Genomic DNA, 15,225 nt, shown 5'->3' with positions numbered 1-15,225 from the left:
GAATCTGATTCATTGCTACAATAAAATATTGCTTATTTATTAAGTCTTAGTAAAATAACACATCAACTGATAATTAAGAACTTTCTATCGAACATGATATAAAAAAATATATCATACAGCGTTATATCTGGCAGATATCAATGTAGCTGTATGATGAATGATTTCATAAACTAAAAGATTGTGTACCAGTTCACAAACAACCGGATTTAGAAACAGACTAATTAACCTAACTTGAATTCAATACTCTTGTGTATGAATCTTGGTTTCAGTTTACTGGTTTCATTTTTCATCGAAGCCCATAGTGTTGACTTTTGCATCAAACTTACTTTTTGCTGTTGATGAATGACAAGCAATGTTGTTAAGGTTCCTGCACAGCAATGAAGGCATTTGACATCTGTTTTGCAAAAAAAGAAGCACGGACATGAGTAGTTATGTTTAATACATGGGAAGAGTCAGTTCATTGGGAAATGAAAAAAGGGATGATGTGTGCAGATTATCCAATCAGAATGCAGCATTGATATGACAATGAAAGAAGTTGTAAATATTTAACTTTATATATTCTTTCCCAAATAATGACAACGATTGACATGCAGCAATAATTTTACTTGTCTTTTAAAAGCACAACAAAATCACAGGAATAACTGAGGAGGCAGTTTATGTGTACTGTGTTGGTTCTTAAAGTCAGAGCAACATTTCTCATCATATCATGCAGACTCATAAATAAAGTTATGACCAGGATTTAATTTTTTGATTTTCACAAACTCAGAAGATGATGAGGCATCATCAACCCCAAGTTCCACACCCCAGGGACAGAGAATGGGAGCGGAGCCCGGGCCTCAGCCACTGAGACGCTCCCAGCGGATAAGCCCGCAAGGGTAAGTATTGAGCAAAAAATAAACTTGACAGTCGTAAGAACAAGTAAGATTTAAAAGACAAAATTTTAGTCTGAGCCCCTTTTATTTAATTCACTAATGTTATATGTCACTAACATACTCCTTGCTTCTTATTTTGGATTGTTACTGATTAAGTTCAACCATTCATAAGTATCACAAAGAAATATTAAACTGTACCACATGTAAATAATAAAATCGGCGGATTCAACTTTTGAAACAATTTGATGAATCCTTAGCACTTTTCATATTCATGCTCACCCTGTTTTAAAATTTCATAATGTGAAAACTCCCCACCTTTAAAATGCCCTTTCTTAGTTTAAACTATGGACATTGTCTTAGAAAACACCTTTCTACTGAGTTTAAGTTAGGATTGAATGTTTAAACACAACCAAACAGACATTTATGAAAAATATGTTCCTCAAATAAAGGACATGTTCAAGATTGTAAGGAAATAGAAGACTTAAAATTAATTGAACATTATGTTGGTGATTATCAAGTAATTTCTTCAAAAATAACATCTAACAATTGGGAAGAGGCTTTAATAGGACACGTAACAAAATGATATATTACAAGTCTTTCCTTTAATGTTGCAAGTTATGAGAAAACTGGACATAATGCATGTGCTTAAAGTGGCGTCCCAGATTAGCCTGTGCAGTCCACACAGGCTAATCAGGGACAACACTTTCTGCCTAAATTGAATTTTTGCTAAGAAGAGACATCATTTAAACGAAAAATTCCATTAAAGCGGAAATTGTCGTCCCTGATTAGCCTATGCGGAATGCACAGGCTAGTCTGGGATGACAATTTAGGCACAAGCATTTTGCCCAGTTTTCTCAGAATGAGACTCTTATGTTTTACTTTTGGCTTGGGTATTTCATTCATTTTAATTGATCCTTAATATTTTGGCAGAAATGTCAGATGTTTGTAAACTTAACATTCATTTTGAAAAAGTACAACATATGCTAGGAAATAGTACATCTATTTTGTGTGATAGTACTCATTTCTGCATGTCTTCTTATTGTAGGCAGCCTGTGTACAGAGGACAAGGTGAGATATTTAATTTTGATTTATAATATGAACACGAGATAGAATATCTGAATCCCAGTAATATTGTTCAAGAATGTAATATGTTTTTGTTTTTTTATATAGAATTCACAAGTGTCTGGTTTATGTTTGCAAGTTTTAACAAAATCATTGGCCTTCATCTAGCCAATAATTTGTATTAATATTTAATACTTAAACAATGTAATTTGGTTTTCCAACCATGCTTTGTTTTGATTTATTTAAATGTTCCATACTCCCAACCTCTCCATAGCATACACAATTCTTGAAAATTCGGTTGATATTAATCTTTAAGATTGTTTTTTTATTTTATTCAATCTTGTACTGACTTTTTGCCTATGTTTTTTACAGACGGACCTGCACCCAAAAAAAAAAGAAATTCGAAAAGAAAAGCTAGAGATGAGGAAAGTATGTATACAATAACAATATGTAATATTCACATTGTTTAGATTCATACAAAACCACGAAGTCAGTCAGCTAGATTATGAAAAAGTAATAGTCATGAATTATATTAAAACTTTTATTTGCATAATAAGCAGTTTCACAAGTAAATGAAAAAAGGGTTATGGGGGTTCAATATCCAATTAGATGCAGCATTTACATAAAACTTTAAAACTTGCCTAATTTCAAAATGAACACATGATACCTCAGACTGAAATGTTATTATATTATGCAAGTTTTTCCTTGTTGACCTGACCATCATTGCCTACGTATGTATGCCTTTTTGTCTGTCTGTCCCATAGCAAAAACAAATCTTAAACTAAAACAAGGTCTGTTTGTAAAACATGCATGCCCCCCATATGGGCTCTCCGTTGTAGTGACAGCCATTGTGTGAATATGTTTTTTGTCACTGTGACCTTGACCTTTGACCTAGTGACCTGAAAATCAATAGGGGTCATCTGCCAGTCATGATCAATGTACCTATGAAGTTTCATGATCCTAGCCATAAGCGTTCTTGAGTTATCATCCGGACACAATTTTACTATTTCGGTTCATCGTGACCTTGACCTTTGACCTAGTGACCTCAAAATCAATAGGGGTCAATAGGGGTCATCTGCGAGTCATGATCAATCTACCTGTCAAGTTTCATGATCCTAGGAATAAGCGTTCTTCAGTTATCATCCGGAAACCATTTTACTATTTCTGGTCATCGTGACCTTGACCTTTGACCTAGTGACCTGAAAATTAATAGGGGTCATCTGCGAGTCATGATCAATCTACCTATCAAGTTTCATGATCCTAGGCCTAAGGGTTCTTGAGTTATCATCCGGAAACCATTTTACTATTTCAGGTCACTGTGACCTTGACCTTTGACCTAGTGACCTGAAAATCAATAGGGGTCATCTGCAAGTCATGATCAATCAACCTGTCAAGTTTCATGATCCTAGGCCTAAGCGTTCTTCAGTTATCATCCGGAAACCATTTTACTATTTCGGGTCACTGTGACCTTGACCTTTGACCTAGTGACCTGAAAATCAATAGGGGTCATCTGCAAGTCATGATCAATCCACCTATCAAGTTTCATGATCCTAGGCCCAAGCGTTCTTGAGTTATCATCCAGATACCATTTTACTATTTCGGGTCACCGTGATCTTGACCTTTGACCTAGTGACCTCAAAATCAATAGGGGTCATCTGCGAGTCATGATCAATGTACCTATGAAGTTTCATGATCCTAGGCCCAAGCGTTCTTGAGTTATCGTCTGACAACCACCTGGTGGACGGACCGACAGACCGACCGACAGACCGACAAGAGCAAAGCAATATACCCCCTCTTCTTCAAAGGGGGGCATAAAAAGTAAGCTAGAAGCTAAACTTCTTAAAAACTATGTCACATGGTAGGTTCATGTGTCTGCTTACTCTTGTGATTGTCAGACACACAAACATACCTTCCTCAAGACAAATGTGATTGTATGGCAAGCTTTGATATTCTGAGTGGTCTAAAAATGAATTTCAGGTATAAAGTATAAATAATTAAGTTTTTATCATTATTTAATTTTTCACAGGTGACGAACTGATGAACTCCCCGCCAGAGCAACCCATGGCCAGTCAGGGCTCGCCAGTCAGGGCTAACCCCGCCAGCCTATCGACCCAGTCCCAGGACCGACGATTAGGCGCCAGAAGGGAGGCCTTCAGATGGAAAGAGAGGGCCTATTTTTTGGAGCAGCTGGTATGTATATCAACAGTTTTAAAGTATTGATAAGAGATAACTAGTATGTATATCAACAGTTTTAAAGTATTGATAATGGGAAACTAGTATGTATATCAACAGTTTTAAAGTATTGATAATGGATAACTAGTATGTATATCAACAGTTTTAAAGTATTAATAATGGATAACTAGTATGTATATCAACAGTTTTAAAGTATTGATAAGAGGAAACTGTGTGGCAAGCGGTTTGCTGCATAATCCCAAGAAACTAGGTTCTCATGAGAACTACGGTTCCCAAATAAAATCTTGGGTTCTCATGAAAACCCAGGTTATCAGAGAGAACCTAAGTTCTATGTGTCTATGAGAACCTAGGTTCTCGTGAAAAACCTAGTTCCTCACAAGAACCTAGGTTCTCTAGCGTTCACCAACGTTTTCAAATGAGAACCTAGGTTCTCATGAGAAACATGGTTTCTTGGGATTTCAAAAACCTAGTTTCTCATGAGAACCTAGGTTCTCATGAAAACCTAGGTTGTCATGTGAACCAAGGTTGTCATGAGAAACCTGGTTTCTTGGGATCGCTTGCCATAATACTAGTATGTATATCAACAGTTTTAAAGCATTGATAAGAGGAAACTAGAATTTATATAAACAGTTTAAAAGCATTGATAAGAGGAAACTAAGTATGTATATCAACAGTTTTAAAGTGATAAGGCCAATAAAAAAAAGTTGTGTCCACTAGCGCTCCAAAACATAAGGTAAGGTAGGTCGGTTAGGCATTTTTTTGTTAATGTAATTTTAACTATACTTATTCTTAGTTATCAATTCAAAAAGGATGATTAATCTCCTTACAAAATATCTATCCTTTTTTCTGAATATGATAAAATCCAGCAAACATTAATGAAAACTAAACCTGTAATAAACCAATGGAAGACAGAACCCCAATTCATTTAAGAGAGGCATTATGTGCCATAACAAAAGCTGAGCATTGGCACTTTGGTCAGAGCTTACATTACATAGCTGGAATGATTTTTTGTTTAATTTTTTCAGCTAAATGCAACACTGCAGGAACTGGGGCAATGTGTGGCCCAGTTAAGGGGGATGGCGGAGGAGGTATGAAATACAGATGGTTAGGATGCAGCTCGATCTCTGTTACTGATAGGAGCATACCAATATTTACAACACAAATGTGGCGTGTTCTGAGACAACTAGGCAAAATGCTTGTGCGTAAAGTGTCATCTCCGATAAGCCTGTGCAGTCCCCACAGGCTAATCAGGGACGACACTTTCCGCCTAAACTGGATTTTCGCTAAGAAGAGACATCATTTAAACAAAATATTCCATAAAAGCAGAAATTGTCGTCCCATGTGATTAGCCTGTGCAGATTGCACAGGCTTATCTGGGATGACAATTTACGCACAAGCATTTCGCCCAGTTTTCTCAGAACACGCCACAAATGCACTCACACACCCGCATGGTTTTGAACGACCATATGCTGATTCTTATGGTAAAATAAATTAAAAAATAAATTTTGAAATATGTAATTATAAAAACACGTTTAGAATGCATAGTCCCAGAGATTCCAAAAACAAACATAACAATTTGCTCTGCAGCCTATAGTATCATAATTGTATGATAGGTAAAACAACAAATATCTTTAACAAATATATTTGGGATATATCCTGATTTTTAAATAAAGGAAGAAAATTTGCTTTTCTAAGTTATTAAATAAAAACCAAAGGTTTAAGTATTGTTGTGTTCTTTTTTTCACTTAAAAGTCACATATCCACCCCATGAAATATTTATCATGAAGTGAATGTATATATAACCACATAATAGTGTTCACAGATTCAAATTCTACTATATGTGATCCCATATGTTTCCTAACGTAGCTTATTATGAATTTATTACTTTATCATCGAAACCTTTGATATTTTTATTAAGAAACAGTTTCTTTCCACACTTTTAAATAACACTATTACATCTGCAAAAATTGGTCTTACGGTATATGCGGCCTGCACACTTGCACATTCTGGTCAAGGGCTACATTTTCTTTATAAAAATGCATGCAAAGTTTTGTGGTATCTCCTGAGTATCCTCCTCAGTATGCATATCCTCAGAAGACTGCACGGATGCACAGGCTGGACTGGAGCTTTGTTGGCTGCATATTGCATTAGTCCTATCTTTGCATGACACAGTTTTTTATTCTAATTGCGTCTTGTAATTGGAACATCGAACCACACTTATTTCCTATAGAAAATTGAAGTCACACTGTGTTATTTATAGCAAACTGGCAAATGTCGGTAGCCTATTTTGGCTTGCAGGAAAGATTTTCAGACAGACTGACCGCGTATGTCACACATGTGTGGCTAGATAATTAAATGATTTCCCTTCTATCATGGACACTGCTATTTTCGGTAGTTATGTCCCACAATGCAAAACAAATGGTATTTAAGGATAGGTTTGCATTCATGTTTTTCCCCAAAATTTGTGTATTTTATATCTTGAAAGTAATACTATGTTATCACTAAAAGGCGTTTAATAATAGTACATTCCGTCTTTGCCTGACAATTTACTGACCCTGAGCACTGACCCTGAATGTCTTGGGGATGAAATTTACTGTAATGCGAAATTGTAGCTCACAAATAATGCAGACGCAATTGAGCGTATAAGTATGCCTTAGCTACGGTAGGGCCCTTAACCCATGACTGCCTGCATGGATAACTCCAGTCAAATTTAGCAAACGACAAATGCTTAAAGCGTTTCTGTTCATACTTAACTCAGGTACTATGAAGCAGACCACAGCCTGTAATTATGTAAACAATAGGTTTAAGTAAATTAAGAGCTGGTGGGACATATTATGATATTGGCCAATCTAGTGTTTAACCCTTTGCATGCTGGGTAATTTGTCTTCTGCTAAAATGTCGTCTGCTGAATTTCTAAAATTAGCATTTTCTTCGATTTTTTTCACAGAATACTATCAGAATAGCAAACAGTTTGGATCTTGATGAGACGCCACGTTCTGTGGCGTCTCATCTGGATCCAAACTGTTTGCACAGGCCTTCAAAATTCGGTTCCTGCACTGAAAGGGTTAAATCAGCTTGTGCATGACATTGGTAAGTTTATGATTGATATCTGTACATATTGGCTGCTTTCAGGGCAAATGGTGCTTACTACTTCATTAAAAGTCTGTCAAGTGGGCAAAATTGTTTCTCAATAATTTAGCCCTTTGCATGCTGGGAAATTTGTTGTCTGCTAAAATGTCGTCTGCTTAATTGCTAAAATTAGCATTTTCTTCGATTTTTTTTCAAATAATATCAGAATAGCAAATAGTTTGGATCCTGATGAGACGCCACGTTCTGTGGCGTCTCGTCTGGATCCAAACTGTTTGCAAAGGTCTTCAAAATTCGGTTCCCGCACTGAAAGGGTTAAAGAAAACAGATAAAGTATCAGATACACATATCGCAACATGTACATGATTATGGGCTTGTTATTCTTTAGCCTTAAGGCAACTACAATTCTGAAGATGGTTGCCACTGCAGCGACCAATTGTGAAAATAAAGACATATTGTTGTTATTTTGTCTGAGTTATCTCTATAACATAAATAGAAGGATAAACAGTCAGTGACACATCTCGACCTGTGCTCTAAGACACACTCTTTGAAATTTGAATGGGTTGTGTTCATTTCAAACTTGCGATATTAAAAGCTATATCATAAGTTTGAAAACTGAGTAATGCTTTTAAGATTATGCAATAGCGAACAAATTCAGTGCCTTCAGAGTCTAGACAGTAATTCTTACTTCCTAGTCAAATAATGAAGCCTTTTGCCAAATGATAAATGGGTCTGTTTTGACAGATTATTATGGAATGTTTTGATAAATGATTAATTTTATTTAGTTATATGACAAACTTTGCATGCAATAAAAATGTTTTTTCCTTTAAAGTAAAATTTCAAATAACTGTGCCACTAGACCCGCATTAAACTTGAAAACTGTCATCCTGGATTTTCTGCCACACCCTTCAATTCCTTTTGTTTTCAACAAGAGCGGATGCATGTGTTGTATATAAGATTAACATGAAAAATTATTCAAACTTTTGAAACTTTTCTTGCAAAATTACCAAATATATATATATATATATATACTCACACTTTTCATTATATTTCAGGAGGCCGCAGAGCACCTCCATAGTCTCTTGGAAAAGATGCAGTGCAAACTAGACATACCGGTAAGTACATTTGTAGCAACAATTGCAGCAATTATATTTAATTTCAGTAAGGAGGTTAAGCTACACATGGATTACAAGTTGATCAAGTTTCTTTGTTATTTTGTAAAAGTATCTTCTTTGTGATATAATAAATGTCTCAGAGCAAGAAAGTATTAATACTGAAACAGTTATTTAAAGGGAAAATGCTCCAAAAGCATTCCATTTGAACAGAGTTGAATAAAAAAAGTAATCACACCACATGCATGGTCATGAAATGTGTTTGATCTACATTTCATGATTTTTCTCATGTGTTTTGTCTAAATGTTTCATTTAATGTCAACACAAGATGTTATTTGCAGACTTAATAGTTGAAAGATAACTCAGGATGCTGATTAACCTTTTGCATGCTGGGAAATTTGTCGTCTGCTAAAATATCTTCTGCTGAATTTCTAAAATTAGCATTTTCTTCGAATTTTTTCAAAGAATACTATCAGAATAGCAAACAGTTTGGATCCTGATAAGACGCCACGTTCTGTGGCATCTCATCTGGATCCAAACTGTTTGCAAAGGCCTTCAAAATTCGGTTCCCGCACTGAAAGGGTTAAATATATCATTGTGTCTGTATAAACATTGCATACATGTTCATTTTCAGATGGATGTTTGATACTGCCCCTCATAATCTACTGCCACTGCTACAAGAGATACAAGAGATATCAACTGCTACACCCAACCACCAGAGCCAACATGCCAGTCATTAATAGCCTCCACACCACCATAGTTCATAAGTAATATATAAAAATTGAGAAACTGTTATATGTTATTTAGCCTCTACACTCAAATATTATGACAATGATAAATTTATTTTAAGTTGTATTTATGATTCAACCAGCGAATATCATGTAGTTTACATTTATTATCCCCCACCAAAGGCAGAGGGATATTGTTTGGCGTTGTCCGTCTGTCCGTCCTTCCCTCCGTCCGTCCGCACTTTTGTGTCTAGAGCCATATCTTCGAAGTGCTTTGGCGGATTCCATTCAAACTTGGTATGAGTATATATATGAATAAGAGGATGATGCATGCCAAATGGCATTGTACACCATCTGTTAATAACGAAGTTATGGCCCTTTGTATGTTGAAAACATGCTTTTTTCTGTGACAAAGCTATAGTTTGGCGGGAGATATCACAAATTCTTCGCATTTACTTGTTGTAAATATATTGTCTCTAAATTAGTTTCAAGGTTTTTACATGGTTAAGTATTTTTCGCCGTTTTACACTCTTTATGACATGTATTTTTTTTTTAAATGCTGCTCACTTTCCAGCCATATAAGCAAGAAAGCTACAAGTGTTTTATTCATATTAATATTCGCTTTAAATCTCGACTTTACTCACTGCATAATTTCTTAGCCGGATGACCTTATTACAACTCCACTTGGAAAATTTGCAGCGAGTAAAGTCAAGATATAAAGCAAATTTTAATATGAAATAAATGCTTATCACTTTCATACTGATATGGCAGGGAGGTGAGTGTCATTTAAAAATTAAACAAGAGAAATAAAGGATATAAATCTGCGAAAAATACCTGTGTTATCATGGACGTTGTCATCTTGACTATCACATGAGTACCCCCTTTGTCTTTCCTCAAAACTAATCAATTCATTCACTACAGGATGTACCGTTTTAAACAAGTGGGCCTGAAAGACCCAAAGTCCCTCACCTGAGATTATGAAGGAACTGATCTGCTCAATGAAGAACTGAAGTACTGAAAACTTTTTCCACTTGACCGTTAGCTAAATAGTCTGCTTGGAATGTCTCCTGTTGCTTTGCCGTTCATTGTCACACAAACAGGAGTAACTTTAAACACATGGTCAATGTACCGATTGCAAACCTCATCAGTCTTTTCTTTTTTCCAAAACTCCTGGAGACTCACTTCCAGCTATTCCTAAGTGCCTGGCTTTCCTTGCGACGTATTGTTTCATCTGACTCTAAAAAAAACTCGATCGGGTTAAGATCAGGACTTTCTGTAAAAAAAAATATTGGTTTGACTGGTGGTACATTTTCATATAAACTAAGCCATATTTTAAATATTGCAGGAATCAAATTCGTTGTGAACAAAATGGTGCAGCCCATTTTAAATTCATGGCTCAAATTATAAGTAATTGGTGTTATGAAGAGTAGTTCGGGCACCTGGCAAGTCAGTGCCCCAACCAGGTTCGGTGTCCCAGGTTCAGCCTTCGCACAGTAATCAATCGCACATGCCTGAGCCGTCGATTTCAGCCATTCATCAGTCGCACGTGCCTGAGCAGACATCCGTGTCCAACGTCCAGCCGTATTTGACGTCCGATGTTCAGCATTCTGAAGCAACTCTACTCGGAGCGTCACTGACCCCGTGGTTATCGCTGCTTGCAAAGCCGCTGCTGACACTGACATCCATGGCAATCGTCTCAACGCCAGCTAGGCAGTAAGCTTTCCGGGACAACCTGTCCAGACTTTGGTGGCAGCAATCTGGCCGTGACCTCAACATTCCACCAGATTGTTGAGGGGCAGCGGGCACTGGTGCGCAAAGTGGACAGGCTGCATCGGCACGTGGAGGCTCTGACCAGGAGCAACATTGCCCAGACCCAGGAGATTGTGTCCCTGAAAGACATGGTCTCGTCGTTAGTTATGGCCATATACCATCAGGCAGTGCAAGCAGCATCTGTACCACAGCCGCCACTTGCTTCTGAATGCAAGAATGCAGTGGCCAGCATTATGAGACACACAATGCTGTCCAAGGATGAAGTGGCCAGCATTATGAAACACACAATGCTGTCCAAGGATGAAGTGCGCTTGATCCATCAGTCATCAAACGGCGCAGGGAACTTCGCTGCACATATGACCCAGAGGCTGTTACCGGAACTTTTCACAGATTCCAACATCCACCAGCACTACAACTATCATGGTATAGGGAGGGATAAAAAGCAGCCACTTAACCCTCGTCTAAAGAGCGCCCTCTGGACGTATGTGATATGCCACTTCCTTTCCATGGCAGATGACGGCAACTGGCAACAGCAGGGAATACCAAAGATCAATGAGATGCTCCGTCTTAGGGCACGCATGCCAGCTGCCATGGAGCCGTCATCAGAGGCTCTTGAGAACGTTTAACTGTGAATGTTTATACGCCTAAAATGTAAATAATATATGTTTGCTGTTTTACTAGGTGATTGGTTGTTTGAATAAAGTTTATATATGGATACATTTTAAAAGATTTAATATTTACATTTGTATAATGATTTTGTTTGATGAAAATAAGGTGTTTTGGGGAACATTTATATTTGTTATACATTATACTTACATACATTGGTATATTGATTTTATCATTGCATGATGAAAATAAAGTGTTGGTCTTTGATTTGTTATTTTTAATTCAATTCAATCAATTGCGCTTGTATGCAAATCTTGAAAACTGAAAACTTCACAAAAATAAGAAACCATTAAAACTCAAAACCAAGTTTTCGACTGTTATATTTCATTATTGAAGATACACAGTAATCTAACAATGCAGTTTCAAGCTGCAATTCTGCAAATGTTCTGCAGCATTTTATGAACTCCTTGCAATAGTAAGCAGGGGGTTTTATCTGATTTTGGGGAAAGGGCCTGGCCTTTTTTGAGGGGAAAAAAATCGCACGAAACGTCAAATTTTGTGGAAAAAAATTGTGCAAAAAGTTGGATTTTGGGGAAAATAAGCAAAGTCTAAAATAATCAATTTAACATATTTTACTGTTTTTAAAACAAATTCAAGGCAACAGATAATTTAATTATGCAAGATTTTTCTAGTTTCTACAGTGGATCAGGTTAACTTATATATTTAAAGGTAAAAAAAAAAAAAAAATTTTTTTTTTTTTTTTTTTTTTTTTAGGGGAAAATGAAATCTAGGGGAAAATTTACCAGCTGAGGGGAAAAAAAAATCCGAGGGGAAAGGGCCGATTTTCGGCGGGTCCAAAAGAAGGAAAAAAAAACCTGGTAAGCAAAGCATTGTTAAGCAACAAAATTATCAAGTGAACTATATGTAGCTAACAGTTGCGTTCAAAATTGCCGTATGTTAAAGGAAAGATTCCCAGATTGACAACTTATCATTATTTCGGGTAATTTACCTGAATGCCACTAAGCTGAACCTATTAACCTTTTGCATGCTGGGAAATTTGTCGTCTGCTAAAATATCGTCTGCTGAATTTCTAAAATTAGCATTTTCTTCATTTATTTCAAAGAATACTATCAGAATAGCAAACAGTTTGGATCCTGATGAGACGCCACATTCTGTGGCGTCTCATCTGGATCCAAACTGTTTGCAAAGTCCTTCAAAATTTGGTTCCCGCACTGAAAGGGTTAACAATGATGTGACTGTTGAACTCTTCTTTATTCTAGTGCCTCGTTTTTTCAGCATGAATGAATAATGTGAATGATATTGATGTGATATCGTGCCTTAGTTTTGTATGTTCTGTTGGATTAATGTACATGTATACTTCTGAAAAAAACACATTGTTATCCAAGATGTATTCCATGTTGATGTTCATTAACCACGCTTACATAATATATACAAACAAGAGGGCCTGAAAGGCCCAAAGTCGCTCACCTGATATAACAAAATATTATTGGGATAAATCTTCTGACCAAGTGATGGTTATGAAGATCAGAAAATAAATGTGGCCTCTAGAGTGTTAACAAGGTTTTACTATAGCCATATAAGGAATAATACCCCACCCCCTGGCGGCCATGTTTTTCAACCAACCGGCATCATTTTTTAAATCGTCCAAGATATTATTGGGATGAATCTTCTGATCAAGTTTCATGAAGATCAGACAATTTAATGTGGCCTCTAGAGTGTTAACAAGATTTCACTATAGCCATATATAACCATATAAGGAAAAATGCCCCGCCCCTTGGCAGTCATGTTTTTCAAGCAAACATAACCATTTTCGAACTCATCCAAGATATCATTGAAACCAATCTTCTGTCCAAATTTCATGAAGATTAATGGACAATAAATGTGGCCTCTAGAGAGTGAACAAGGCAAATGTTGACATCGCACAACGGACAACGCACAACGGACAAAAGGCGATCACAAAAGCTCACCATGAGCACGCTGTGCTCAGGTGAGCTAAAAAGCATTTGATTTTGTAAATACCTATGAATAACTAACATACAAAACCACAAAATGTTTTCTTCACACTTTTTCTAACAAATTTGGTACAAGTATCAGGTTCTGATATATACTTTGTTTTCATTCAAATAAAAAAGTAGCCAAATCAAAGAAGTCTGCAACATGGGAATTGGCAAAAAATGACTTTGCAAACTTGAAATCCGAAATTCAGCAATTCGGTACAAAGATGGCGACAATCACAGTTTCATTGCTTTATCCATCCGTTTATCAGATTTTTATCGCTTAGAGGTTAAACGACATTCGACAGCTAATTGGTGTTGATCTATTGTGTAATGTCAATAAAGGTGTGAAAAACTCGCGAGTCAGTGTTTATAACATGTTTTCCCTATCAGAGCAGTATGTGTAAGAAAAATACATGAAATAATCCAGACGATTTATTTTCATGCTAACTCAGTGTAACTGATCACAGATATTCACTTTCATTTTAACCCGTTCTCGGGAAGCACGTTTTTTACATGACTGCGTATGACGCAATAACACTTTTTTGTATATGATCGTATTGCATTCAATCTAAATTTAAATTCGCTTGTCCGATGAAAGCTGTGTCTGATATAGCACTGTACTCTTTACACTTCTGAAAAATGGCGTAGGCATATGGTTGTGTTTATGAAATTCTTAAATACATTTATAGTAATAAAAGTTTAAGATTATTTTTTGAAGTGATGTTGTAATTATGTTTGATCATCGGATAAATGTGAACATTAGAAAAGCGGTATGTATACAGTTATCGATACGATTCGGTTTATATGCATGAATTGGCCAATTACCGATGTCAACGATATCTACTGTGATCACCGCAAATGGCGTCGCTAAACAGCAGAGTGATGAATCACATGATCATGGTGATTTTCCACTAAAAAATTAAACTGTCCACTATGACTCCGCGAATTAGGCAACAGGTGGCATAGTGTAGATTTACATTGTGAAGTTTGTTTACTGTTTTAATTGATTCATTTTGGTCCAAGGACGCTTTATGTTTACTGCGCAGGACGGCATGCATACATTTTATATAATTAAATTTTACGACATCAATTTCTGGCGCGCTGCCAACTCAGGTACGTTGAAGTATATTGGGGTACTCAAAAGTATTATATTAGAATTGGGGTACGGTGAAGTATACTTCAAAGTACCCATTGTAAAGGGAAGTAGTACCCAGGGGGGCTTTGACCCATTCAGCTAACTTAGTCATAGTGATGCGTCGTTTTACTTGGTATTCGAAGATATTAACAGGCGTGTTGTTTATATTGCAAATGTTCAGAAAGAATTTGTTCAAAGAATATCACCATTCACTACGGTGACTATCGGGGTTGTTTAAAAACCATTTACATACCTACAGAGCAAATATATTAGAAAATCAATGTCAGACAGACTACTTTTATAGGCTAAGTGTGTCAATGCTCCAGAGAAGCCTTGAACTTAATGGGAAGAAGGAGGTTTGCACTACTTGAAGCATAGGCTGACATATGACCATGTCGACAGTCTGTACAATGCACTGATAATGGGTCCGTTTCAGACATGTACCAGCCAGAAAACTGACACCTCCAAAAGTAAGTAATTTCTTGCATTTGTTTTCATTAAGAACTCTTACAAAATTCACATGCTTCAATAATATATATATGCAAATCTTGCTCACAACATAAACATATAATGCAAAATCATCAGAAACAAGGGCTGTTTGTAAAACATGCATGCCCCCCATATGGGCTGTCACTTGTAGTT

At 36.5% G+C, this 15,225-nt stretch overlaps 1 long non-coding RNA gene across 1 annotated transcript; it reads left to right on the top strand.

Annotated features, from left to right (window-relative positions):
* The first annotated feature begins 742 nt into the window (after positions 1 to 742).
* On the top strand, positions 743 to 2,365 carry LOC127857067 (uncharacterized). The gene is made up of 3 exons (XR_008038306.1): positions 743 to 875; positions 1,918 to 1,940; positions 2,307 to 2,365. It is a non-coding gene; the product is annotated as an uncharacterized LOC127857067 (long non-coding RNA).
* The last annotated feature ends 12,860 nt before the right edge of the window (positions 2,366 to 15,225 follow it).

This window comes from Dreissena polymorpha, chromosome 14 (assembly GCF_020536995.1).
Source record: "Dreissena polymorpha isolate Duluth1 chromosome 14, UMN_Dpol_1.0, whole genome shotgun sequence".
NCBI lineage: Eukaryota > Metazoa > Mollusca > Bivalvia > Myida > Dreissenidae > Dreissena > Dreissena polymorpha.
This window is presented reverse-complemented; position numbering and strand designations above follow the sequence as displayed.